Source organism: Dromiciops gliroides, chromosome 1 (genome assembly GCF_019393635.1).
Source record: "Dromiciops gliroides isolate mDroGli1 chromosome 1, mDroGli1.pri, whole genome shotgun sequence".
Lineage (NCBI taxonomy): Eukaryota > Metazoa > Chordata > Mammalia > Microbiotheria > Microbiotheriidae > Dromiciops > Dromiciops gliroides.
In genome coordinates, this window is record NC_057861.1 from 673248436 (window position 1) to 673273199 (window position 24764).

General features: G+C 40.7%; 1 long non-coding RNA gene across 1 annotated transcript; it reads left to right on the forward strand.

The window, feature by feature from the left end:
* Nucleotides 1-13538: 13538 nt before the first annotated feature.
* On the forward strand, nt 13539-24762 carry LOC122755015. Its single transcript, XR_006356382.1, has 3 exons — nt 13539-13694; nt 22732-22845; nt 24714-24762. It is a non-coding gene; the product is annotated as an uncharacterized LOC122755015 (long non-coding RNA).
* Nucleotides 24763-24764: the final 2 nt, after the last annotated feature.

Genomic DNA, 24764 nt, shown 5'->3' on the forward strand with positions numbered 1-24764 from the left:
ATTTTGACACCATTGGCCTAGATTTTTAATCTTATCAATCACATACCTCCTTATAGCTGTTTGGAGGTAGGTTTTGTTTTTTTTCCCTATATAAACTAGATTCTGGCATGCATTGGCCTTCAAAGGGCTAATGATAATTCAATGAAAGCTTTCACCAAGCACATACCATGGAGGATCTCTGCACACCTATGACTGGCTTGGGGGGGAGGGTGTGAATCCTGGTTTCAACCCTTACTAACTGTGTGATATGGATCATTTAATTTCTCTGAGCCTCAATTTCATCCTCTTTAAATTAGAGATGGAATATCTAGGTGGCACAGTAGATAGAGTCAGGAAGACTCATCTTCTTGAGTTCAAATCTGGCCTCAGACACTTAGTAGCTATATGACTCTGGGCAAGGCACTTAACCCTGTTTACCTCAGTTTTCTCAGTCGTAAAATGAACTGGAGAAGGAAATGGCCAACTACTACAGTATCTTTGCTAAGAAAACCCCAAATGGGGGCACCAAGTCGGACATAACTAAAAATGACTGAACAACAACAAAACTTGAAATGATATTAATTGCTCTACTTAGATTATATAACTATTTTGAAGAAAGATACTTTATAAAATTACAAGAGTTAGAGAAGAGAGTTGTTATTATATATAAATTATTGTTTTTTTCTGGTGATGGGTACTGGTTTAAAAATAGGTTTTTCTATAGCTCTGGTAGTGGGTAGTGTAAAGAATTAATTGTTATTTGAGGTTTTTATGCCTCGGCCTTGCACTGGCCTGGGGCTCCGCAAACTGCATGGTGCTCCACCCACTGGTTGTAGCCATTGCCAGGGCTCTGGCACCTCACGTCATCAATATTTGCCGATGCCTACATGGGCCTGGCAAAATTATAATGATTGGAAGCCTAGTGAGGGCAGTCATGTGACTGTCAGAGTGGCCATTCCATTGGCTGGGGCTGTGTGGGGTGTTTCTAGGTTTGGGGGAGGAGAATTGGGCATTCTAGGTGGAAGCTGGAAAGCGACAGGTGTTCTGCTGCGTATTTTCAGCTGATTCCTGGGCGGTGGTATTTTTTCAGGTATTATAATTTCCCTTTCCCCATTTTATTTCCTTTCCCTTGATCCTACTGATCCTGTTTGTTTGTTTGGTTGGTTTTTTTTTTAAGTTCGTTCTTGTTAAATAAATCTTGTTCTGTTTTGAGGGAGGCTGTCGGTCTCCTTCCTTGCCCCAATATTGTGGTGAGCCGCTTAGCTAGCACTCCCTAATTAAAAATTGGTCCCCAAAGTACTGTGTTTAAGGACCCTGACCTTTTTTCTTCTGGGCTACTAGGGTATTTTTGTTGTTGTTGTTGTTGGGACCATATATATTTTTTTTAAATGTATAAGGTATTTTATTTTTTCCGTTACATGTAAAGATAGTTCTCAACTTTTGTTTATACAAGCTTTACAATTTCAGATTTTTCTCCCTCCCTCCCCCCTCCCCTAGACAGCAGGTAATCTGATATAGGTTATATCTATATATCTATATACATATACATATACATATATATACACACACACACACACACATATATATATATATATATATATACACAAAATAACATTAATCCTATTTCTGCATTAATCCTGTTACAAGAGAAAAAAACAGAGCAGTGATGCAAAACCTCAAAATAGAAAAAAAAAACAACAGCACCCAAAACAAAAGAAATAGTATGGTTCAATCAGCATCTATACTCCACAGTTCTTTTTTTTTTTCTTCTTGGATTTGGAGATCCTCTTCTATCATGAGTTCCCTGGAACTCTTCTGTACCATTGCATTGGTGAGAAGAATATAGTCCATCACAGTAGGTCAACACTCAATGTTGATGATACTGTGTACAATGTTCTTCTGGTTCTGCTCATCTCACTCATCATCAGCTCACATAAGACCCTCCAGGTTTCTCTGAACTCCTCCTGTTCATCATTTCTTACAGCACAGTAGTACTCCATTGTATTCATATACCACAACTTGTCCAGCCATTCCCCAATTGATGGGCACCCCCTCAACTTCCAATTCCTTGCTACCACATAAAGAGCAGCTATAAATATTTTTGTACATGTGGGTCCCTTTCCCCCTTCCATGATTTCTTTGGGAAAAAGACCTAAAAGTGGAATTGCTGGGTCAAAGGTATGCACAGCTTTATCGCCCTTTGGGCATAATTCCAAATTGCTCTCCAGAATGGTTGGATCAGTTCACAGCTCCACCAACAATGCATTAGTGTTCCAATTTTCCCACAGCTTCTCCAACATTTATTATTTTCCTTTTTTGTCATTTTAGCCAATCTGATAGGTGTCAGGTGGTACCTCAGAGTTGTTTTAATTTGCATCTCTCTAATCATGAGAGATTTAGAGCATTTTTTCATATGGGAATAGATAGCTTTGGTTTCTTCACCAGAAAACTGCCTGTTCATATCCTTTGACCACTTCTCAATTGGGGAATGACTTGGATTCTTATAAATTTGATTTAATTCCCTATATATTTTAAAAATGAGGCCTTTATCAGAAGTACTGGCCATAAAAATTGTTTCCCAGCTTTCTGCCTCCCTTCCAATTTTGGATGCATTGCTTCTGTTTATACAAAAAATTTTTAATTTAATATAATCAAAATCATCCATTTTGCATTTTATAATATACTCTATCTCTTTTTTGGTCAAAAACTGTTTTCCTTTCCAAAGATCTGATAGGTACACTATTCCTTTCTCTTCTAATTTACCTATGGTATCACCTCTTATGTCTAAATCATGTATCCATTTTGACCTTATTTTAGTATAAGGTGTAAGATGTTGGTCTATGCCTAATTTCTGCCATACTATCTTCCAGTTTTCCCAGCAGTTTTTGTCAAATACTGAGTTCCACTAGAGTATTTCTTATTTCTAAGTGCCCTCCTCCACATTCCTCAATCATTAAATAAAAAATGTCAAATCAGGGGCAGCTAGGTGGTACAGTGGATAGAGCACTGGCCCTGGATTCAGGAGTACCTGAGTTCAAATCCGGCCTCAGACACTTGAGACTTACTAGCTGTGTGACCCCAGGCAAGTCACTTAACCCTCATTGCCCACACACACACAAAAACAATAGTAAAAATATCAAATCAGTCACTCAACAAGCATTTATTAATCACTAATTTAGGTCCTGTGCTAACACTGGGGATATGCCCTCAAGGATTTTACATTCTAATGGAAGAAATAATATGCAAAAAAATCATAATCCAATATATACATAGTGCAAATGGAAGATAATTTCTGCTGTAAGCCACTGGGGGTAGGGTGAGGAGGACTAGAGTTGAGGAAGAAGAAAGAGAAACCAGAGGTAGAACATACCAGGCATAGAAAACAGCCAATGAAAAGCCACAGATGAAAGAACTGTGGAGTATAGATGCTGAATGAACCATACTATTTCTTTTGTTTTTGCCTAGGGGAGGGGGGAGGGAGGGAGAAAAATCTGAAATTGGAAAGCCTGTATAAACAAAAGTTGAGAACTATCTCTATATGTAACAGGAAAAAATACTTTATTAATTAAAAAAAAAAGAAGAAAAGAAAAGCCACAGATGGCACATATTTTGAGGAAAAATGTTTCTATGTACCTTTTCTGGTTGAGGAATCTCTTCTGTCTTTCTTTGTAACAACCTTAGGACAAAAGTCTTTTTGTTAATGGTCAGAATTCCAAATAAGTTTGTGTTTCCTGTTTATACTTCATGGCATGATTACAATAATTAAAATAGTTTTAAAACCCATCATTTTTAACATTCCAGAACATAGGAAGCATAAATATATCATATTCAACTTTAATTTGCCATCACAATAGGAGATATCATCTTCCAAAGGCTTAGGAGTTACCAACCACTTGGGAAAAAGCTGACTGAAGTTGGGGTTTCAGGGTCCATTGAGTGAAAAGCAACCCATAACTCATGACTGAGCAGCTTACATAGAAGTCAGCTCTAGAGAGATTAATCTTTTCATATGTGTTTTATATTTTCCAACCTCAGTCAAGTCTTTAGTTCCTTTAAACTTGGTTGTAGCCATTCTTTGTGTAACATGGATGTGGCTATGGGCCTGAATGGCACCCTGGGAAAATTCCAACTCTTCTTTCTCTGGGATGACTCACTTACCCAATCAGTACTCATGCTCAAAAGTTCAAAGGGTTTTCCCAGAGGGAAGACGTTATACTGCTACAATTCATTCGTAGGGTCATAAAGGTAACTCTAGTATAGAGGATTCATGCATCTACTACATATAACTAGCTCCTGAGCTCCCACCTCTTTGCTTCCCATTTATTTATTTTTTATTTTTATTTTTTGGTGAGGCAATTGGGGTTAAGTGACTTGCCCTGGGTCACACAGCTAGTAAGTGTCAAGTATCTGAGGTCATATTTGAACTCAGGTCCTCCTGAATCCAGGGCCAGTGCTCTATCCACTGTGCCACCTAGCTGCCCTCTTTGCTTCCCATTTAAACAAATAAGCCAAGATGATTCCATGAATTCTAAATCATGAATTATTTAGTACCCCAAATGCCAAACAATATGACATAACAGTTCACCAATATGCCAGGGTCACACTCTCCCACTAATGTACATAGTGTCTGAGGGGAAGACTAGGAACAAATTTACAGAGACTAAGTAGGGAAGCACATGAATAGTAGGGAAACCTATACACCTGCTCTTGCTTCTAGATTGTGGACCTTTATGTCCCCAAGGAGCAGTGTGCACCACCAATCATCTGCTGAACAACCTCTCTCTGGCTCCTCCACTAGAACAATTCCTTAAATAGAGTCAAGGGCAGTACAGCCATTTCTCACTTTACATAAATTCACATTATGTAAATTTAACTTTACATAAAGAAATCTGCATTCCAAAAAAGACACCTATTTTAACTTTACCATACAGTGTTGTGCTCTCTCTTTCTCTCAGCTCCTGCCCTTCAGTTAGGCACTCTGTGGCCTCCCATCTCCCTCTCCACCAAAAAGCAAAAACAAAAACAAAACAAAAATCCCAAACCAAAGCCCTCCAAGTGAAAATTGAAGAACAGTCCTGGCACAGAGAGACTGCCACCACTGCCACTGCTGCTGCCAGATTAGGGGGCTTGGCTTGAGACCTCCAAAGCAGAGAGAGGAGATCTTTGTCCCATTCCTCCCACTAGCCTGTGTGTCCAACTTCCAACTGTGTGTGTCCGTCTTCCAACTGTCTGCACACAGACACTGCATGTTACTTGTCTTCTTCTGTCTGTGTCCTTGTCTAGCTCCCATGTGGCTAAACCCAGCTCCCACATGTTTCTCCTCCTGCTCTGTCCCTGGACCCCACATATCCCTGAACCATATGATGGCCCCTTCCTCCAAGGCATATATCCCCTTTCCTACCTCTCTTCCTCCCTATCCCACATCCACGGGCAAATTTGCATTACAAAGTGGTCTACCAAACCTCTATTTATGTGGTCCATTTCTGTAAAGTGAGAAGTGTCTGTATTGCACCCTTTTAGCAAAAGCATTTTCCCTAAGCCTGAGATCATCGGGGCTACTCAAGTCTGCTCTATTGGCCCAAATCTGAGAGGTGTCCTCCTTTCAAGTCTCAGGTGGTTGTAAAGGAGGAGAGAAAAAGGCTGATGACTTCCCACAGCATTGCCTCACTTAAATCCAATTCACTTTCAAGTCTAGACATCAACTTCCTGAGGTTATCAGTCCTCTTGGAGAACAAGGAAGGACAAATAAGGTAGTAAAGGGCAAGGTAAACGTCCTTTCCCATCTGGGGTTATTTAGCAATAGAGTGTGCTTTCTTCAGTCTCCCAATGGCAACTCTGTTCTTCCAGTCAACTCCTAATCACAAAGTTTTTCCTCCAGTTGGCTCAGAAGGGAAGGGAATACAGGTTCTAAACTTTTCTCTCAGGTCCCAGTGTAGCTGTTTTTCTACTATTATCCATCTACTCTGTTGGACTCTACTGGGTTTGGTTTCTTCTAAGCAGTAGAAAGCTGTCTCAATTTTTTCTCCCCTGTTCTACTTCTTCCATTTCCATTGTTTTTTGTCTCTGTTGGGTTCTACATTATTCCTGCCTCAAAGAAGAATCTCCTTATATGAATTGACTCACCTTTTCCTTAGGGTGAAAAACCAAAACTCATATTTCTGTCAGACCTACCATAAATAGGCAACATATTATTGTTCTATAGTCACCAGAAAGTTCTAGTTATCAGGCATTCCCAGCTATTCACCTCAAAGTCCTCATAAAAATACTATGTAAATTAACTGTTGAGAAACAAGCCAATTTGTTCATCTTTATTGTAAATGCTAGCTTTGCTAATTAAATCATCATACTGTTATGGGCCCAGAGCACCCCAGAAGTTCTCTGGGGTATATCAAAGAACCTTCTCCTTGAGAAACTAAACCAAAGGACAGATACACCTAAAGAGATAAGTGGAACCAGATTGGACTGAGCTAGCTCTGGGACCCCCACCCTTCATTCCAGTCTTCCTCACCCCTGGAGAGATAAATTTGGGTGTGGCTGCTGCCTTTGTGGTGAGAGGAGGAGGAGAGAGATGCCTTGAGAGATCCGCAGCCACCCCTCACCCAACTCCTCCAGCCACCACCAATGGGGGTTGGTCCTCCCTCACTAAGGGAACTTTCCACAGTCAGATGATCACCTCATCGTCGGACCTCTATAAAAGTATCTGCCTGTCTCCTGCTCAAGGAGATTGGTATCTCAGAGCTATGCTCTGTGACATGCCTTTCTCCCCATGAGAAGAAGTTATAGTATTTCTCTCTTGGTTTCCCTTCCCCAGCCCCTAAATAAACTATTATCTTATTCTGTTGGTTTTGTGTGCAAGAGGGTGTAATTCTTTAAAGAGGAATTCCTAACGACCCCAAACCCCCTATCCTATTTCCCCATGACAATACTCAGAAGTTTTGTGCCTTGGACTTTTTCCTTTGTTAGATTTAAAATTAACAGGGGGAAATGTACATATGACAAAATTTTAAGTTCAATCTGCATTATTAACATTTTCTTCAATTTCTTGTCTAGACAAGCAACAAAACAATAAAATCCTCTAAAACTTTGTTCAAACAACCTCTTCCACTCAGTCTTTCCTGATCTCCATGCCCTCAAGTTATTAGCTCCTTTCCCCAAAAAATTTACATTGTATATATTTTGTATATTATATATTCACATATTGTTCCCCTGTTGGATACAATGTAAACCTCTTGATAGCAGGTGTGTTTTATTTTTATCTTTTTATTCTCAGGGCCTAGTGTCCCAGGGCTACATAATTACTTTCTAGCAAACAGAGGGTGCTTAATTGATACTTGATTGTTTGGTACATCCTATACAGCTTCCTGAGTATGTCATGTGCTTTCTGGTCTAGTTATCTTTGCTCACTCCATTCCTTATCCTAGAATGTCCTCCCCTTCCCTCTTCCTCTTTCCTCATTTTTTTCCCCTTTTTCCTCATTTACCAGGTAAGATCCTACTTATATTTTAGGTCCCAGTTTAAATACTACGCTTTCCTACAAAGCTTTCCCCAGTTACTCAGGTGGAAGTGACCTCCTCTGAACTACAGTACTATGTTATGCCATGTTATAATTATTCATGTACATTTCTTATCACTCCTTATAAATGATAAGCTTCATGCGGACAGGAACATTGTCATATTGTATATTTAGTACCTGATATAGCAGAATTCAATAAATTTCTGTTTAATTGAGTTGAAACATAAACAACTTATAGTGAAGATGATAGACAAATAGAAGAAAGAGTCCAGAAGGAAAAAGCAGAATATGCCAAACTTTTAACTATGAAGGTCACAGATCTTATTTGCCATTTAAGCAACTCTCTCTAAAGGCATAACCTCTTGAAATTCTCTGATTAGCCATGTGAAAGATAAATTACCTCAGCAATAAAAAAGAAATTCCCATGTTTCCCTAACACTTATTATCCTATTTAATTTATTTGTAGGATATAGATTAAGGGAATTATTTGACAATAGAATATAAGCTCCCTGAGGGCAAGAGCAATTTCTTTCTTTTTTTGCTTTTGTATCCACAGAATTTAGCACAGTCTTTGGCACAAAGTAGGCTCTTAATAAATGCTTTTTAATTGATTTACTCAATTAGCCAACAGGGCACTGAGACTGTTAGAATGTTGAAAGTATCTCCTTGTGGAGAGTGAACATACTTGTTGGTACCTTGTTGAGAGAACTAAAGACATTTCCTGATTCAGGGCTTAATTTAATGGTATTCCAAGTGGGGGAAGTTCCTGCCCATCCACCCCCAAACCCCCCAAAAGAGCCATGAAGGGGTGCTTTTGGACAGATGTACAAGGCAGAGATGGAGATACTACCTGTGAGGGAAAAATTCATCCTCTTCTCAATAATTCTCGGGAACTCAGCAGCAAAGTGACAAAGGCTCTTTATTTCCTTCTCATGAGAAGGAGGCACCCTAGTGTGCAGCTAGTGGGTGCCAAGAAAGGGGGCTCGCAGGCCCTGTTTTTATACCCTAGTTCCTAAGGTGAATGGACTCTCCCCTTTTTCATCACTGGTCTGATTACTCAAGGGTTACAATCTACACGCAAAAACTAGCTAATCGGAATACAGTATTCCCACTCTTCTTCCTTGTATGGGCATAACTCAGGAGAGGACCTTATACTTCCTTATATGGACACAACTCTGGAGCGGACCTTATTAAGACCAGGGTTCCTTGAACCATGTGACCTTGCTAACCTGAGGGGGAGGAGGGGATCTGAGACCTTTGTCCTACAAACAGGTCAGGAGGAGTATGACTGACTGTTATAGCCACATTGAGAGGAGACAACTACCCATTTTCTCACACTTCTCCCCATAAAGTCAAGAGGATTCTTGGATAATGTCAAGTTTCAGATTCAAGCCTTCCAGAATGTAACTTCTCAACCTCATGGTAGCCGTTGAATATTTTAGTATTCAAACTTCTATCCTGTCTGTGTGTGGCTAATATTTTCGTGACTTTCTTTCAAAGCTAGGGCAGCTCTCTTTTTGTCCCTAAGGTCCAGGAGGTCCCTCTGAGGGACTGGGATATCTTTCTCTGGCAGCTCTTTTTTTTTCTTTCTTTCTTTTTCAGGGCAATGAGGGTTAAGTGCCCAGGGTCACACAGCTAGTAAGTGTCAAGTGTCTGAGACCGGATTTGAACTCAGGTCCCCCTGAATCCAGGGCCGGTGCTTTATCCACTGTGGCACCTAGCTGCCCTGGGATATCTTTCTCTAATAACATCAGCTTGAGACTCCATTCTGGTGGTTTCTCCCCCACTATCAATTACCAGTACCTGACACCTAAGTTAATAGCGATTAGCTATAAAGGGATATTTATTCTTCTTAGGTAGAACCAGAATAGAAACAGCAATATTTCCCTCAGGTCATCCTCCTCTATGTAACTTTAGTTTCTGGAAAGAGTGGGCTTAGACTTCATTTCTATAAAGCATCGGTTCCACCAAGTTCATGTCCTAATGGAACATGTTTCTCAATGAGCCACTGAGTTACTACTGAGCTAGATCCCAAAGACCCTTCCCAGGGGCCTCAAATCTGAACCAGTTGTCTGTCAACTCTAGCATGAACTCTACTCCAGGACCTCTTGCTCTCCTAACCTTTTAAAATGTACAAGGTTGTAGCCTCCAATCTCCTTCATCTAAAACCAAAAAAACAAAGATAGAGGCCAAGAATAAGAGAAACTGGCAGGGAGGAAAGCGTTTTGTTTCTGCAAAACCTTCCTCCCGGCCAGTTTCTCTTGTACCCCAATAAACCTGTTCTTTTATTCCTAATTAGGTCTTGTGCGAGAGTGTAATTCTTTACAGAGGAATCCTAAGGACCCACGTGCTTTCTCCCCATATCAGAAGGGACAAAGTTAATTAGTACTTCTGGAATGTATTCCCAATTCTGGCTACCTGACCAAAGCTAATCAAAGAGGCTTCTATTTGCCATATAGTTAGACCAGTTATAGAATATCTATGCATTCTCTAAAATCCATGTGGGAATTGCATCAGCAAGTACATAAAAGTACACATGTATATAAAAACTGGACTCATTGGCCAGTCCCCCATTGTACTCACCATTTACTCTTGGCTTCATTTCAACTCAGGATGAGAGGAGGCCAGTCCTGAAATGCATATAAAAAGGGAATTTACCAGAAGCACTATGCCCCTTTTTGTTTTTTGATTTTGATTCTTTTTTGTTTTGTTTTGTGGGGCAATGAGGGTTAAGTGACTTGCCCAGGGTCACACAGCTAGTAAGTGTCAAGTGTCTGAGGCTGGATTTCAATTCAGGTTCTCCTGAATCCAGGGCTGGTGCTTTATCCACTTCTTTTTCTCTTGAAAAGGGACATACTAGGGGGCAGCTAGGTGGCACAGTGGACAAAGAACTGGCCCTGGATTCAGGAGTACCTGAGTTCAAATCTGGCCTCAGACACTTAACACTAGCTGTGTGACCCTGGGCAAGTCACTTAACTCCAATTGCCTTACCAAAAAAAAAGAGAAAAAGATGTGGCCTTTGGTGCAGGGAGGAGGAGCAGTGGCAAAGGACTAGAGCTACAGACAGTATGCAGTAAGAGATCTAGACTCTGCTTATTTAAAAGGTGTGCATTTGCTGGAAAGGGGAGTTACCTGTCTAGCAATCCTAAATGTTTCCCTAATTGGTGACTCCAAGCCATAAGAGTAGTACAATGTAGCTGAATGTATGGATTGGTTTTTGTGGGTAAAAGGACTTATTTATACTGTTGGGGAAGGTCAGTCTATTAGCACCAAATATACTTCCTTTTCAGAGTAGTACAAAGTTTCAGAGTAATACCATACAGTTAACTATCTATATGAATTTCTGTGGAAAGACACTAAAAAAAATCATGGTCTGAATCGCTTATCATCTCCAAGTATTTTTCTTTGGATGGGAGATTTCAAATCACAGGGTGTTTCTACAATTCTAAGGGAGTTTAGAACACTTAGAGAAATGGAACCCATCAGCGGTGGAGGAGAATTATATTAGAATCTCAGCATCTTAGATTCAGAACCAGAAGTCTAAGAGCTTGGATATCAAGCCCAATTTCTCATTACTCATAAAGCTGAGAGGTTAAATAACTTGGACTGGGTTACTTAGCTTGTAAATATCTAAGGCAGGATCTGAACTCAGCTCTTCCTGACTTGGTTACTTAGCTTGTAAATATCTAAGGCAGGATCTGAACTCAGCTCTTCCTGACTTCAAGTGTAGTCTTGACAGGCAATAAACATTTAATAAGCACCTACTATGTGCCATGTGGTAAAATAATGGAATTTGGCAGACACCTAGGGGTCTCACCTGAATGATTTTGTAGTGTTTGAAACAGCTAGGGATGAATGGAAGATGGGCCACACCTGAGGTATGCTGCTTATGTCAGCAGGGGTACTGGAGATACAAAAAGAGGCCAAAGACAGTCCCTTCCCTCAAGGAGCTCTTAATCCAATGGGGAAGACAATGAGCAAACAAATACAGACAAACAACGTAAATCCAGGATAAATAGGAAAAGGTGAGGGAAGGTTTCCTACAGAAGATAGGTTTGGGTTTTTTTTGTTTTTGTTTTTTTTTTTTTGCCGGGCAATGGGGGTTAAGTGACTTGCCCAGGGTCATACAGCTAGTAAGTATCAAGTGTCTAAGGCCGGATTTGAATTTAGGTACTCCTGAATCCAGGGCTGGTGCTTTATCCACTGCGCCACCTAGCTGCTCCCCTAAAGATAGGTTTTTATGAGGGATTTAAAAGAAGCTAGGAAAGCCAGGAGGTGAAAATGAGAAGGGAGAGCATTCCAGGCATGATGAACACCCAGAGAAAATGCCTAGCAAGGAGTGTCTTGTTTGTGAAACAGCAAGGAAGCCAGTTTTACTGGATAAAAGAGTATATAGTGGGGAGTAAGATGTAAGAAGACTGGAAAGGTAAGGGGGGAGGTGCTAATAAAAAATTTTTACTGACTGTTGTATCCACTATATTTATTGTTTCTGAACTACTTTGTTGATGTGTTTTCTGAATATGTTTATGAGCCCTGTGAAACCTGTGTTTTGTATAGAAAAAATGTTGTTCTATACTTCATAAATGCAATGTTACCTTGAATTCATGTACCAGAATTAAGAGTACCCTTTTGCCCACATCTGTGGAGACCTAGGTGGGAACTATAGTTTGAGATTTTCCATAGTAAACTCAAGAAAAAGGCACTATGCACCAGAGTCATTTTGGGGATAGCTTCCAAGATTGCACCAAGCAAGACAGTACTTCAAGACAAGGGGTTCTTAGTCTTTTTTTGGGGGGTCATAGATCCCTCTGGCATTCTGGTGAAGCCTATGAATCTCTTCTCAGAATAATGTTTTTAAATGTCTAAAATAAAATACAAAGGATTACAAAGGAAACCAATCATATTTTTATAGTTATCAAAATCTTTTTTAAAATGTTTGAGAAGCCCTGTGACCTAATAGAATATAAACTCATTGTGAACACTTAGTCAACCAGCATTTATTAATAACCTACTAAGTGCTGGGGTACAAAGGCAAAAACCAATCCCTGCTCTCATTGGAGTCTAATGGGGGAGATGACATGCCAACAACTATATAAAAACAAGATATGTACAGGATAAAGTAGGGGGTAGTCTTAAAGAGAAGCCACTAAGATTAAGATTAGGAATGGCTTCTTGAAGAAGGTGGGACTTTTATGTGAGAACTAAAGGAAGCCAGGGAAGGTAAGAGAAGGACAGTTTTGCTTTTGTATTTGTATCTTCACTGCTTAGCCCTGGGTTTGGTCCATAGAAAGCAATTAATAAGTGTTTTTCATTCATTCGTTCATTCCTATGAATTTATTTTTACTGTTAGACTTTTTTTTTTTTAAAGCAGAGGAATGGTTCTGCTTTTTTTAAAGCCCACCCGTGGTGAGATTCAGAACAAAGGTCATCAGTTTCTGCTCATCCTCACTCTTCTGGGCTAGTGAACCTCCAGGGTAATCTGCATGGGCTTTAAACTAGGATGTGATGAGAGCTCTTAGAGAGAAAGCCTTCTTCCCTGCCTCACTCACTTGTGCCACAGTCAGTCCCAAGTAGATACTCTTTCTCACTGTTCTCCAACTGCACGTTTCGTGGAAAGAGGACATTTGAGTGCCTGATCTGCAGCCTGCTACCTATGTGACTTTGGGACACTCGCTGCTCTCTCTTCGGGCCTCAGTTTCCTCATCTGTACAATCAGACGGTTGGCCTTCGATAAGGTCCCTTCTACCTCTAAGATCTCTAAGATCCCAAGACGATGACTTTTGAGAACTGGAAATTAAGTGGTCTCCAGGGCAGGAAGCAGTGAGGGGAGGTCTGGGCAAGAGCGGTGCCACTGTCTTGAGGGTTAAAGGAAAGACCCCGACAAACCGCAAACGGCGCTTTTTTCTCTCTCTCCCTCCACCTTCGCTCAGGGGAGCGGCCGCCTCACCGGGAAAGGCTAAAGAACCCCACAGTTGCAGGCGGAGTATGTCGGCCACTCTGACCCCGGCCCCGGAAGTGACGTAACGGCGACAGACCATTTCCGGCTCAGGCGTCGGCGGCGTTTGCCGGAGGAAGGAGCCTGAGGGAGCCGCGTCGGTCCTGTCCCCTGTACCGCCGGTCCCTTCCGTCTTGTCCCCGGTCCCGCCCCGGCCAGGCCTGGCCCGGCCCGGGGCACATCGACCGCGGGGACCCGGACGCCCGGGTAAGTGCGGGAGGAGGCGCGGGTGGGCGCACGGGGCCTTGGCCTTGGCCTTGTTTACACCTGACGAGAGCCGGAGCCAGAGCCGGGCCGGAGCCAGAAAGGGAGCCCGGGCGGCTTCACCGGCCGGGCCTTGAATCTGAGGACCCCTCACCCCCCTCTCCCCAGCGGAGGCCCGGGCTTCTCCTCAGCCCAGCCCGTGACGGCCAGCTCAGCATGACACCCACTCCCCGCGCCCCGAGAAGGCCCCACACCCGGCCGAGCTGCGGGGGGCCAGCCTCATCCGCCCCAGGCCCAGCTCGTTCTTTCTTGGGGTAGTTAGTTAACTGCCGTCGACTGGTCCTTGGTCCACGCTCAAAACCCTGGCCAGGTGTCGGAGGCTCTGGGGAGGGGGGCGTGTGTATGTGTAGGGGATCTTCCCGTCCTCCCGAGCCCTCTGGCCTGCCTCCCCCCTGCAACTACTCTTTCCCTGATATGTGCGGACTGTACAAAGTTTGTGGGTAGATGCCCTCCGCTTTTGGTATTCCGTCTCGTTTCGGGAAGTTAGGCCCGTTCTCCTACACCCCCTCCCCCAACCACCACCACCCTTTTTGTGTCTTCAGAGAGCCTTAAGAGATTGTGGCTTAAGTTGGCCATTACTAGTCGGTGTCTTTTTCTGAATGTTGTAAAGAGTTAAGCCATATTTATGAGATGTTTCTGAGTTTTCCACTGGATAAATTTCCTTGCCTGTAAAGCAAACATCAATGAAAGTTACTCCGAACGGGCCTGGCTTTCAGATTTTCCGGAAACAAAATGATACATTGTTAACTCTTTGGTATGAAGTGTCATTTTAACTCGTGTGTAGTATGAGTTTCTTCCTATGGTGGTATTGATGGACTCTACTAAGGAGTAATTTGTGCTTAGAAATGTGCATTTAGGGGGCGGCTAGGTGGCGCAGTAGATAAAACACTGGCCTTGGATTCAGGAGGACCTGAGTTCAAATCCAGCCTCAGACACGTGACACCTAGCTGTGTGACCTTGGGCAAGTCATTTAACCCTCATTGGTGGGGGGGCCCCCCCCAAAAGAAAGAAATGAGCATTTGCAGTGGATAGAGCACCAGCCCTGGAGTCAGGAGTACCTGAGTTCAAATCCAGCCTCAGACACTTGACACTTACTAGCTGTGTGACCCTGGGCAAGTCATTTAACCCCAATTGCCTCAAAAAAGAAAGAAGGACATGTGCATTTGCTCTGCACTGCTCCTGATTTTCACCCATTTTACTACATTTTTGTATGTATGTATTCACATATTGTCTCCTGTTAGAATATTTTATTTTTGACTTTTTATCTCCAGCACAGTGCCTGGCACGTAGTAGGCACTTAGTGATGCTTGTTGATTGACTAAAAAAAACCTTCGTGATTTTTCAGAAAGAACAAACTTTTGGTTCTAAAAAGTGAGTAAAATAAACTACAAAATGAACTGAATTGATAAAGGTAATGGCCACTGTGGGCACTGGGCAAGAATAGTTTGAACTCTGTTGCCAGTTAAGATTCATTTTTATCTGGGGCAGCTAGGTGGCCTAGTGGATAGAGCATTGGCCCTGGATTCAGGAGGACCTGAGTTCAAATCCAGCCTCAGACACTTAACACTTACTGGCTGTGTGACCCTGGGCAAGTCACTTAACCCCCATTGCCCTGCAAAAACAAAAAACAAAACAAAGATTCATTTTTATCACTTTTTGTATTAGGTGGGTCTGTTTGGTCATGTGATAGGAAATGGCCTGGTTTTTCTATCCTTGCCAAATTGGGAAACTAAATTGTTGAATCATAACCTTTTCAGGTAAAAAAGCATACATTTTTCAGGATTAGGTTTCTTTGTTTTATTATTATGTTATTTTTGTTTATTACATACTATGTATTATTATTTAGGTTCGGAACTTTTTATGGGCTAGATTTAGTGATGAATTCAGAAGTGGTTATTAGGTCTCTGAACTTTGTTGTATTATATTTCAACATTTCCAGGTCTTTATTTTCTTTTTTTCTTTTTCTTTTTTTTGGTGGGAAATAGGGTCATTATATCTTGACTGTCACCTGCTAGGTTTGTGAAGCTGAAAAGTTTCTAGTGTGCCTTGAAACCATGGGAGATTGGCTCGGTGCTAGTGCATCCTGCTACTGGCATTCTCAGCCACTGCAGGGCTACAACCAATTTGGTGTCTACAAAGATTCTGTCATCAATATGGTCCTCCCACTCCCAGGGCTATCAGGATGCCTAAGAAGGGATGAAGTGAAAAATGGAGGTCAGAATGTATCTGGAACTTATGGAATGGTTACTGGCTAATGGAATCAATTAAAACTTAGCTGTAACAGTATTAGAATCAGTGTGGGGATAGCCATCCCCCTTCCAACCTGAACTACATAAGGAGAGCCAGTCTCTAAAAAAAGAAAAAATCTAGGGAGGGAACACAATAGAAATCTGAGGTGTTACTTACATTGATAGGTAATAATACTTGGCATTTCTATTGTGCTTTCTGATTATTTAAGGAAAATTAGGGTTCTTTCAGGGTATGTGCAGAGGAAAAATTGTTTTAAATTGTTTTTTAAAAATGAATATGAGGGCAGCTAGGTGGCACGGTGGATATAGCACAGGCCCTGGATTCAGGAGGATCTGAGTTCAAATTTGGCCTCAGACACTTGACACTTACTAGCTGTGTGACCCTGGGCAAGTCACTTAACCCTCATTGCCCAACAAAACAAAACAAAACAAACAAAAATGAATAGTTTTTATGTGACATGTATATCTGTCTGGACCTGTGATTTCATAGGTTTAGTGAGGTCTCTCAAATCAACCATGTAATTGATTATGTGAAAACAGTGGGAGGGCAGCTAGGTGGCACAGTAGAGAGAGCACGGGCCCTGGAGTCAGGAGGCCCTGAGTTCAAATCCAGCCTCAGACACTTAACACTTAACTAGCTGTGTGACCCTGGGCAAGTCACTTAACCCCAATTGCCTCACCAAAAAAAAAAGAAAAAAAAGAAAACAGTGCTGGGGGGGGGTGGTTGGGGGACTTGTGATTTCATCTGCATAGAAAGCTTGTTTACTAGCAAACAGCTGTAATTTTTGTTGACTAATTATATGCTTGTATTCTTAATTTACTCTCTTATGGATCTATTCACCATTGTTGTGATTTCTGAGACCAATACATGGCTGCCCTATATATGTTGCTCTCTCTATTTTGTGTGTGTGTGTGTAGTCTTCATGATTAGACTTTAAACTTCCTAAAGGTGACCATAATGAAAGTATCTGTATCCCCAGCACTTAGCACTTAGCACTATGCTTGACACAGTGAATTTCTTTCATGTTATTTCTGTGTGTGTGTGTGTGTGTGTGTATTTTTGGTTTGGATCTGTGATCTCAGTAAACCCCAAGGAAAATGGCCTTTGAACTAGAAGTGACAGAACAAAAATGATTAACAGGCAGTTGATACCCATGGTAAATAAGGAATTAGTGACACAGTGGATGGAGTTAAGAAGACTCATCCTCCTGAGTTTAGATCCGAACTCAGACATTTACTAGCTGTATGACCCTGAGCAAGTCACTTAACCCTTTTTGCTTCAGTTTCTTCATCTGTAAAATGAGCTGGAGAAGGCAAACAACTCCAGTATCTTTGTCAAGAAAACTCCACAAGGGGTCATAAAGAGTTGGACATGACTAAAATATGACTGTACACCACCAGCTATCCCATTGATGAATTCAAGTCACCTTTGGTCCTGAACTGGCTGCTGTGATTACTGGATCACTACCAGTGACATTAGAAAGATTATAAAAAAGGAAAAAGACAAATGCCTTGATTTAAAAAAAAAAAAAAAAGGAACAAAATCTGCAAACCATAGGCCAATGAGTTTAACTTTGATTCTGGGGGAAATTATAGAATTAATTGTTTAGAAGCTATTTAGAGAACACCTAGAAAGGAAAGTGATTGCCAGAAACCAGCATTACTTCATTGAAGTGTCAGACACTAGCTAGCTTTGTGACCCTAGGGAAGTCGTTTAACCTCTCAGAGACACAGTTTTCTCATCTGAAAATGAGGATATTAAAGCACCTACCTCACAGAGTGATTATAAGGATCAAATGAGATAATATTTGTAAAGTGCTTTACAAGCTTTAAAATGTCATATAAATGTTAGGCTTTATTCTCAAGAACTAGTCCTGCAAGATGAATGCCATTTCCCTTTTTGACAGCAGTAGATGAATGCTGTGAATACAGTTTACCTCAAGTTTAGCAAAGATTTTGATCAAGTGTCTCATACCTTTTATTTTGGAGATAAAGAGATATAGACTTGAAAATGCAAACAGATGGATTTAGACCTCAGTGTATGATTAGATTGAAAATAATTAATGGTTTGGTGTCATCCAGGCTTCAGTGCAGTCCTCCAGGAATCTGTGCTTGGCTCTTTGCTGGTTAACATTTTTATTATTGACTGGAATACATTTCAGGTTACACAGAGCTGGGAGAAAGAGCTAACACATGGGATGAGGACAGGCCAAAACATTAGGCTGAATATAGGAAGGTAGAATTCCATAGATGGGGCTTAGAGAGTAGTTATGGTGAACAAGATACGGTTTTAGTGGATTGCAAACTCAGTCTGAATCAGGGTGACTCAGGAGCCCAAGAGGTAATGTGATATTAGGTTGCATTAAAGCAAAGTGTGGCTTCTAGTAGGAAGGAGGTGATAGTTCTGCTGTACCCTGCCCTACTCAGACTTCATTGTGGTCAGTTCTGGGTACCACAATCTAAGGAGAACATTGACAAAACGGGGGCATCCAGGATGGTGAAAGGTTTGGGGTGCATGTCACGTGAAGACCAGTTGAAGGAACTGGGAACGTTTAGGCTAAAGAAAACCTGAGGAAGACATGACAGCTGTGTTAAAATATTTGAGGAACTACCATATGAGCAAGGGTTTAGAATGATTCTGTTTGACCCAAAAAGGCAGAATGAGGAGCAGTGGAGTGGCAAGTTGCAAAGAGGCAAAATTGGGCTCAATGACAGGAAAAATTTCCTATTAGTTGGTTCTGTCCCAAAGTGTCATGGGTGGGGCAGCTAGGTGGTGCAGTGGATAGAGCACCGGCCCTGGATTCAGGAGTACCTGAGTTCAAATCCGGCCTCAGACACTTAACACTTACTAGCTGTATGACCCTGGGCAAGTCACTTAACCCCAATTGCCTTACCAAAAAAAAAAACCCGAAGTGTCATGGGCTACTCTAAGAAGTGGTAGGTTTTTCCTCCTTGGAGGTCTTCAAACAAAGGCTGTATCATAATTTGTCAGCTATACAGCTATATTATGGACTAGGTGGCTACTGAGATCTCTTCCAGGTTGCAAGTTCTGTTATTCAGATGAGATGATGTTCTACCAATTCAGCAACTGTTCATCAATTTATAGTCTTTTTTAGTTTAGTATTTTATTTCCCCCCAATTACATGTAAAAACAATTTTTAACATTAGTTGTTTTTTGTTGGTTTTGGTTTTGGTTTTGGTTTTGGGGCTTTTTTTGTTTTGTTTGTTTTTAGTGAGGCAATTGGGGTTAAGTGACTTGCCCAGGGTCACACAGCTAGTAAGTGTGAAGTGTCTGAGGCCAAATTTGAACTCAGGTACTCCTGACTCCAGGGCCGGTGCTCTATCTACTGTGCCGCCTAGCTGCCCCGGTTTTTGGGGGTTTTTGCGGGGCAGTGAGGGTTAAGTGACTTGCCCAGGGTCATACAGTTAATAAGTGTCAAGTGTCTGAGGTCGGATTTGAAATCAGGTCCTTCTGAATCCGGGGCCAATGCTTTATCCACTGCACCACCTAGCTGCCCCCAACATTAGTTTTTTAAACTTTGAGTTCCAAATTCTTTCCCTTCCTCCCCCTACCCCATTGAGAAGGCATGCAATTCAGTATAGGTTATACATGTGTAGTGATGCAAAACATTTCCATATTATTCGAGTTGTGAAAGAAAACAGACAAAAACCTCAAGAAAAATAAAGAAAAAAATTTAAAAAGTATTCTTCAATCTATATTCAAACACCATCAGTTCTTTCTCTGGGGATCAATAGCATTTTTCATTCTAAGTCTTTTAGAGTTGTCTTGGAACGTTGTGTTGCAGAGATTAGCTAGCAAGTTAGTCTTAAACAGTTGTCTAGGAATACTAGTTGGACAAGTGACTTATTTAGGGTCATGTAAGCAGCTCTTGTCAGAGGTTCCTGGTTTGAGGGCCATTATATATCCATTACCAAGTTGTCTCTAAGGCCAAGTGCCATCACCCCTGGTTTGGGCCTGCTATTAAATATAAATGCAGTGTATCATACTTAGAACTAACTGGAATTTTTTTTAGTCTAAAATGAACTAGTAACAAAGAAATAGATGTAGACTGACCTTGGAAGAGAACCTAAACTTTTCATATACATATGTATTTTGAGGTTCTTTGAATCCCTAAATTTAAACTTTAAAGCCTTAGGTCATTCATTCTTCTTCTTCCCCCTTTTTTTTTTTTTGGCCAGTATTTGAGTAATTTATTAGAAGTCTATCAAGAAAAATACCTTACATGTAAAAAATAAATAAATGAATAAAGAGGCAACCAAGAAGCATGGAAAAAAAAAAGAAGTCTGTCAGGAATCTTCTGTATTTGATTCAGAGGAAGAACATTCAAATTTGGGATGTGTCGCCTTTGGTTGTATGTCTCTTAGAAGATTCTTTTGTAAAGTTTACAGGTAGATCCAAAAAAGCAGGACGACTTTGAGACTAATGTGCTGGATTTATTACATACTTTAAAAAGTGATTCTTAACACTGTCCTTGTGGGGTTTTTTTGTATGTGGAAACATTTGGTTATCGATGTTGGTCAAATTCAGAACAATGAAAAGAAATTTAAAAGGGAAAAAACCCCCTGAAAACCCCTTCCTGTCTCTTGGTATTAGTGTAGAAGAAGGAATAGTCAAGGTTTCTGGAAAGGTAGATCTTCTTTTACCACATAGTTTTGCAAGGAGCACCATTAATTTGTATATCATGTTCCATCAATTTCTTCATTAAAGTGACAAATGCAAAGTTGTAATAGAATTAGTTTATTTTCTGCTGTTTAAAAATAGGACTGCCCGGGCCACTGTCAGGATTTAGGTCTTGGTTTTCCTTTGGTTCAAATTTGAAGTGTTATTATTTACAGGGAAGCTATGAAAGTTAAGCTGGTAGAAATAAACCTTTTCCTTGGATAATCATTGCTGCTTCAACTTTATTGTATCACATGAAGTGTAATTATGACGTCCTAGTTGTTTTGTCTGCAAAAGGTTTAGATTCTCTGTAACTGGGAAAAGTCATAATGTGACCTAGAGGAGTGGGCTTATATGTGCCTTGTAGATAGTATATTCCTACCATAAATAAAAACTCTTGTAAAAAGTTTCTAAGGTAGAATGCTTCTTATTTTAAAGTAAAAATCATGAGTAGAAAGGAAGTTCTTTAGTTATAGCAACATACTAAAAGAGATCATTTGAGTGGTGACTTGTTTTAGAAGTCTGAGCAATATTAGTAGGAAAGGGAAATGGTAGAGTATTGGGAAGTTATGTTCCCTGGGTTTGTACTCAGCTACTTCCCAATAGTTTACTTTTTGATTTTGTTTTTGAGTAATCCATGGAATCGTTGAGAGGTCATGTGACAAAGTGGATAGGACAGCTGGCTTCTGAGCCAAACAGACTTTTGTCTGCTGCCCCCAAAGAACCATTATTAATTGCTGTTCTTTATTTTCAGAAATGAGTAACTTAGTAAACAAGCATTTTACTAAGTACTAGATTTTCTAATTACTTAATACTGAGTTTTCACGAAGAAGGGGAAGAGAATATGCTCTAAACTGTGTGCATGTGGGGCAGCTAGGTGGCGCAGTGGATAGAGCACCAGCCCTGGATTCAGGAGTATCTGAGTTCAAATTCGGCCTCAGACACTTAACACTTACTAGCTGTGTAACTCTAGGCAAGTCACTTAACCCCAATTGCCTCATCCCCCACCCCCCAAAATGTAAACTATGTGCATGCAAGATACATAGACAGTAATCTAAGAGGACCAGGAGAGGTCTCTTTTAGAAGGTAGGATTTGGTTTGAGACTTGAGGGAAGTCAGGCGTCAGATGGTGAGGGAGACCATTCCAGGCACTAGGGACAGCCAGTGAAAAGGCATGGAGTCAGGAGGTGGAGTATCATATATAAGGCCAGTGTTGTTGGATCCTAGAGGAAGTCTGAGGAGGAGAGTGAAATGTAAGAAGACTGGAAAGATGGTGAGGGCTTTAAAAGCCAGGGAATTTTATATTTGATTCTGAAGGTGATAGGGAGCTACTGGAGTTTGAGGAGAGTGGTGATGTGGTCAAACCTGTGCTTTAGGAAAATTATTGGAAGCTGAGTTCGGAGATGGATTTGAGTGGGGAGCGACTTAAAGCAGGGAAAGTAACTACACTTACTCCAGGTGTGAAGTGATGAGGGCCTGCACAGTAATAGGAAAGTTGAGAGGAGGGAAGCATTTGGAAAGGGGAGCAGAGGTTCTTAACCTTTTTTGTGTCACAGACCCTTTGGCAGTCTGAAGTCAGTGGACCCTTTCTTAGAATGATGTTTCTAATTGCATAAAATAAAACACATAGGATTACAAAGGAAACCAATTTTGTTAAAATAAAGATGTAATTTTTTTCCCATCTAAGTTCATGGACCCCCTGAAATCTATCCACGGACTCTTTGAGTGTCCATGGACCTCAGGTTAAGAACTCCTGGTATAGAGGGAGAAGAGAAGAGGGACCCAGGACAAACCCTTTGGGGCATGACCTGGAGGAAGATCAGCAAAGGAGGCTGAGGAATGGTCAGACAGGTAGGAGAACAGGAGAGAGCAGTGTCATGAAAACCTAGAGAGGAAAGAGTATCCAGGAGCAGATTAGCATTCACAATGCATGGTCTCTGTCTGTCCCCTTTTTAGATGACCCTTTTTGTCACTGGAATTAAACTTCAGTACATTGGTGCTTATTAAAAAAATTGTGTTGATATAATTCTTTCTTCTCTTCTGATTTTAGATGGAAATCATATGGTATAGAGTGTTTGGGTGACATCTACTTGGCAGATCTTCAAGAAACTCTGTACTTGGTTTTTATTTTATTTACCATGATGCTCAACTGTGATGAATATTAGTAAGTTGTCCTACCTTTTTATCACAAGTCTATTAAAAATCAAATGTAAATACTGTATAATTACTATGATTTTATGAGCTTTAAAGCTGTGCACTTGTTACATAGCAAACTCAGCTGATAAGTTTATATCATATAGGGTGTCCCAAAAGTCTTAGTGCCCTTTTAAGCTATTAAAGTTTAGTTAAAGCTATTAAAGCATTAAGACTTTTGGGACACTTTATATTCAGTGTGTTAGTCCATAATCTTTTAGGTAAACTGTATTTCAAATTATGCTACAAATTCATTTTCCATCATTTTATGTGATGTTTGATAAAGTGACCTTTCCATGCAAATTAGGTGCAGCATGGAGAAGTGGGCCTTGAACTTAGAATGGTCTGTGTTCAAGTGCTATCTTTGCTTTGTGACCTGGGGCAAGTGCTCTAGGCAACTCTCTCAGACCATAAGTTGCAGAGAAGGTGCTGATCTGCATTGAGAGAGGAAGTTTTCTAACCAGGAGATCATGATATAAATGAAATCACAGGTCTGGACTGGGGAAGAAACAAACTCGTGATTCTCAGGGTAAGTCATTGGAAAAGGGGAGAGCTAGGTGAACTGACAAGGAGCATTTTCTAATGATATCTCAGGCCTATTTCTTATCTATCCCTCCAGTTAGGATTTATAAATTCCTTCTAGTGCTGTGAAATAAGGAAGCTTGGATTTTAGGCTCCTAATTATGTAAGTTAGAGACATTAGGTGATTATTCATTGATTGTGATGATTTTCTTGTTCAGATGATCACTAACAATAGAACATTTGCAAAGAAATACATCATTGAAGATTTGTTCTCTCTCCCAGGAGAGATTTAAAATTAGAGTATTTGTGCTATACTTAGACCTTTTTGTTTTTCTAGCCCAATAGCCACTTTCTTTCATATATAATTAAACATAGCATTCAATTCTATGAGAAGTGTGAAAGTGTATTTTTTGGGAGTTTTTTGGGAAACTACTGTTTTGCTTTACACCCTTTGAAATAAGAAAGCAGCTTAATTATATTGTGTATCTTCCCTCTCTTACATAACTAGCTGTATTCTTCAGGGGCTGAATATAAGTACCTTAAGTTAAAAAAGAGGAAGGGAACACTCACTCCCATCGTTTTGGCATTGATGGTAGAAGAGGCTCATTAGAGACCTATGACTTTCATTCATCCACACTAACTTTCCACTAACTCCACAGATAATGTTGACTGTGGTATTAAAAATCCAGTGCTTCCTTTTTTTATGGACGTGGTGATGCAAAGGAATTCTGATCCTTAAAGTGCCACTTGTATTAATCCCACATGAGGAGGCAATCATATTGGGCATAGGGAGAATATTTGGCTGCCCCTGATTTGCTGTCCCTGTGGGCAGTCTATTGTAAGCAATAGACCCCTCTTTTGTACCTATGGGTTCAACGTTCCAGTCATTTGATAGTCCCTATGAGAATTTGTCTTCTTGAGATTGTTTTTTAGACTATTTTGTTTTCCCATGCTTTGCCCTTAATTTTTATCATCCTTACCTCCCATGCCAAAAAATGTATGAGACTAAACCCAGACTTCACCAATCTAGGAAAATAGCATTTAGTTGGGAGTGTGATAGAGAGCTTATTAAATTCTTACTTCCAGGCATTAATGCCTCTCCTGAAATCAGAGGACATGCTCACAGTTTTTTTGTTTCAGAGTTTTCATTTCAATTAATATTTATTGAGTTGAGCCAGAGCCTTCTGATATGACAGAGAGCTTCCTAGAGAAATGACAGTAATACTGTTGGGTTGGGGATAATGAAAACTGTTTCTCCTGTAATTCTTTGTGAAAAAAGTTAATGCTTTTTTTTTTCTTTTCATTTTCCTTCCTTAGAAGACAGAAGTACCTAATGCATTTGAGACAGAAGTAAAGTTGGGGGGGGAG